Source organism: Otolemur garnettii, unplaced genomic scaffold, assembly GCF_000181295.1.
Source record: "Otolemur garnettii isolate 467f Iridium unplaced genomic scaffold, OtoGar3 scaffold00156, whole genome shotgun sequence".
NCBI lineage: Eukaryota > Metazoa > Chordata > Mammalia > Primates > Galagidae > Otolemur > Otolemur garnettii.
Window position 1 is genome coordinate 3,229,690 of NW_003852551.1, and position 4,419 is coordinate 3,234,108.

At 42.5% G+C, this 4,419-nt stretch overlaps 1 non-coding gene across 1 annotated transcript; it reads left to right on the top strand.

The window, feature by feature from the left end:
- The first annotated feature begins 785 nt into the window (after window positions 1-785).
- Window positions 786-904, top strand: LOC111728419. The gene has a single exon (XR_002775720.1). It is a non-coding gene; the product is annotated as a small nucleolar RNA SNORA27 (small nucleolar RNA).
- The last annotated feature ends 3,515 nt before the right edge of the window (window positions 905-4,419 follow it).

Here is a 4,419-nt window from a genome sequence, read left to right on the forward strand (position 1 = left end):
GCTGCTTGGGAGGCGGAGGCAGGAGACTCGCTGGAGCCCAGGAGTTGGAGGTTGCTGTGAGCTGTAATGCCACGGCACTCTACCCAGGGGGACGGCTTGAGGCTCTGTCTCAAAAAAAAAAAACAAACAAAAAAAACCCACCAGCCTCAGTGTATGTGGCTGGCGCCATAACCACTGTGCTACGGGCACCGAGCTAAACAGTTCACATTTTTAAAAGTATCATATGTTGAAATCCTGCTTCTATGAGATCCTAGGAGAATTACAAGCCTGGGATTTAAACTAAATGTAATGTTTGAAGATTTGTGGACGATAATAAGTGATGTGAAGTGATTTACCCTTCAATGCTGAGCAAAAGAAGTTGCTTCAAGATGCAATTTCTCAGGTATATGATTTTCTGCTTCCTTTTTGGGGGGGGGCACTATGGCATACTTTCTTACAGTTCCCTAGGGGTGGTGTATTGGTTTCTTCTGGTTCACCTTTACCCTAAGAGAGTGGCTGTTTGAGGTCTCATATCAGATTATCTTCTCGGTTAAGTTCTGGACTTCATGAGAACATTAAACCTGAAGCCCACACATACATTTAGCAAATGAGCTCAGGAAGAAACAATTCTAGACTTTGACTTATCTCTTATTTCACTTAAGCTTTGCCTGGTTGCTCATCACTAGCTTGTCATTTCTTTTCAGGAAGATGTTTCTAGGAAGATGCTTATTAGAAATTTTACTCCCCCAAATTTATGTGCCATTAACTGAAGTGTTAATTGGCAAACCAGTTAGAATAGGAATATGGTGCCTCCTTTCACTTTACCGATTGGACTTAGATCTTTATTGGTCATTCAATGGGAAAGGAAATGTTTTAAAACTTAGGCTAACTGGTGTTTATCTTGTATCTGTCATAGGAAATAAATGGGGAAAAAAAGAATAGGTGTATAGGTGAATTTGCATGTTCAAAACAGGGGATTATTAAGTAAATTATGAGATCATATATTACGATTACCATGCTCATTTGCTAAAATACTCCCATGGCCATGACTACTGGATATCCACCCAAATCCATCCTATCCTTCTTTTGGATTAACGGTAGAGTTATTTAGCTGTCAACTTAGAAACTACATTTCCCAGCCTCCCTGTGGAAACTACATTTCCCAGCTTCCCAGCTCCCAATGTCTGTGAGCAGAATTGCTGTGTGTCACCTCCAAGTACAGAGCTTGAAACTTAGAGCATTACCCTTCGTGCCTGTTTCTTCCAGCAGGTTCTGTGGGCTAATGGACCAGGCATTTATTTATTAATTTATCTGAGACAGAGTCTCACTTTGTCACCTCAGTAGAATGCCCTGGCATCATAGCTCACAGCAACCTCAAATCCTTGGGCTCAAGTGATTCTTTTGCCTCAGCCTCCTGAGCAGTTAGGACTACAGGTGTACACTACCACACTGAGCTAATTTATTTATTTATTTATTTTGGTAGAGACAGTATCTTATTGTGTTTCCCAAGCTGGTCTGGAACTCCTGGCCTCAAGCAATCCTTCTAATTCCTAAAATGCTGGGGTTATAGGTGTGAGCTACCACACCTCGAAGGATCTCTAACTTTCTCAAAGTATTGCCTTCTCTACTGGATCACTTCCAACAGCTTACAAACATCTCTAATACACACACACACCAACCAAATAAAACAAACATCTGTATTAGTTTTCTATTGCTGTCCAATATGTTACCACAAACTTAATGGCTTAAAACAACACAACTTTATTCCATCGTGGTTTCTGTGGGTCAGAAGTCCAGCATGTTTTCACTGGATCCTCTGCTCAGTAACTCAAAGGCTGAAATCCAGGTGTCGGCCCAAGCCATGACCTCTTCTGCAACTTGGGATCATCTTTCAAAGCTTACCGAGTGTTGGCAGAATTCAGTTTCCTGTAATTGTGGGGCTAAAGTCCCACTTTCTTGCTGGCTGCTAATGGGGGGCCATTCTCAGCAACTATAGGCCTCTAGCTGTGCCCGGCCATATGGCCCTCTTCACAGTAGGACAGTTTGCTCCTCCAAGGCCAGCAGTAGAGTCTCTCTCTTTTTTTTTTTTTTTGAAAATATAACTAAACAACATTTATTTTTCACTAAGACTTTATCTCGAGGGCATAACTGTTAACCACCCCTCACCCCATCCTGAAGACAGGTTAGTACAGTGAATGTTATAAAGCGAGTCTCTCTCTTTTAAGGTCTCACCTGATTAGGTCAGGCCCATCACAATAATCTCTCTTTTGATCGATTCAAAGTCAACTGATTAGGATTATTTCTTAATTACTTCTTCACCATTCACTTCTGTTATATAATGTAACCTAATCACAGCAATATACCATCGTAAACACAGGTTGTGCCCATTCTCAAGAGGAGGCAGAAACCTTGGGGGCCATCTTCCCACCCCAGTCTGCCTTCCATCCACGGAGATTGAACTTGTCAAATTACTGATACCTTTCTTGCCAAATCCAACAAGCACTTTTATTCTGAGTTTTTTTCATTAACATTTTTTATTATGGAATTTTTGATCATAAATAAAATAGAACAATATAATGAACATTCATGAACTGAAAGCCCCATCAACAGATGGCCAGTGTTTCATCTGTACCCCACAACTTCCCTCCCTTATTTTCTTCTGGGCTATTTTAGAGCAAATCTCACTTATTTGTATTACTAGTAAATAAATCACTACTTGAGTATGAATATCTACAAGATAATGACTCTTTAACTTATGACCACGGTTGCATTGTCATGAAAAAAAATTAGCAATGGCTCCTTAATATCACCGAGTATCAGTCTTCAGATTTCCCTGATTGCTCCATAAATGTCTTTTCCAATGGCTTAGTTTGATTCAAGATCCAAATAAGAGCCATTCATTGCACTTGGCTGGTATGTTCCTTGAATTTCATTTAATCTTTAACAACAGCCCTCCTTTTATATATTTATTTATTCTTTTTTTCTTGTCACTTAGGGTTTGAAGAAAGGGGTCAGTGTTTCTGGAGAACTCTCCACCTTCCAGATCTGGTTGATGGGATCCTTTTGGTGGGTTTTACACATTCTTCTGTCCATTGGGCCCCCCTTTCCCATTATCATCAAACTCATCCTCTCAGTAGCATTTAACACTTGCCCACCTTTTCCTCCTGGAGGTACTCTCCCCTCTGGTTTTTTGTTTTTGTTTTTGTTTCAGACATGGTCTCATTCTGTCACCCTGGGTAGAATGCTGTGGCATCATAACTTACAGCAACTTCAAACACTTGGTCAAACTCTTGGGCTAAAGTGATCCTCTTGCCTCGGCCTCCTGAGTAGCTGGGACTATAGGCGCCCACCTCAAGACTTGGCTATTATTTTTTTTAGAGGTCTCACTCTTGCTCAGGCTGTTTTCAAACTCCTGAGCTCAGGCAATCCACCTGGCTTGGACTCCCAGAGTGCTAGAATTATAGGCGTGAGCCCCCACTCCCAGCCTTCCTCTCTGCATTTTGAGGAGACAAGACCCTCCTGATTTTTCTTGGGTCCCTCTGCCCGGCACTCTTTAGTTTCTTTCATAGTTTTTCTCTCTTCTACTCAATCTTGACACACTGGTGGCCCCACTGATGGTTCTGCAGGCCACCTTCCCTCCTCAACCACACTCTCCCCAAGTTACCTCCTCCAGTTCTGCAGGTTTAAATGCCTCTGGATAGTCCTAACATTTCATCTCTAGCCCAACAGCTCCCCAGCTCCAAGCCCATTGATGTGGACATCTTTGATGGCTCTACCACTTCTCACTGGCATCTCAAGATCAGGAACAAAGCATCGCTGCTTCCCAGGCCTCCTTCTTCCTCACTGAGTGAGTGGCAGCACCACCTACTCAATCACTAGAGCCTGGAAACTGCCTCTCCCTGGCTCCCCACATTCAGCCCACCAGAGCCTGTTATCACACACAGCTGAATTCACCCACAGCTGCACCAGCATCGTCACCAAAGTGTGCCCATCACCAGACAGTGTGCATTGTCCCTGTTAGGTATAAATTGACCCATCCCTTCCTCCCCCCCGCTCCCCGCTTGATTTCCGATGAGTGTTATTTCCATATGTATACGTCAATATTGATGTATTGGTTCCAATTTACTAGTAGGTACATGTGGTGTTTGTCCATTCATGTGATACTTCACTTAGAAACATGGTCTCCGGTTCCATCCAGGTTAATCCAAGAGTCATTTTCTTTATGGCTGAGTAGTACTCCATGGTACGCATGTACCACATTTTATTAATCCACTGATATATTGATGGGCACTTGGGTTGTTTTCACGTCTTTGTGATTGTGAATTGTGTAGTTATAAATATGCAAGAGCTTTGGCTGTGAATCTCTATTTCAAAAAAAAATTAGGCTCGGCGCCTATAGCTCAACCGGCTAAGGCGCCAGCCACGTACACCTAAGGTGGC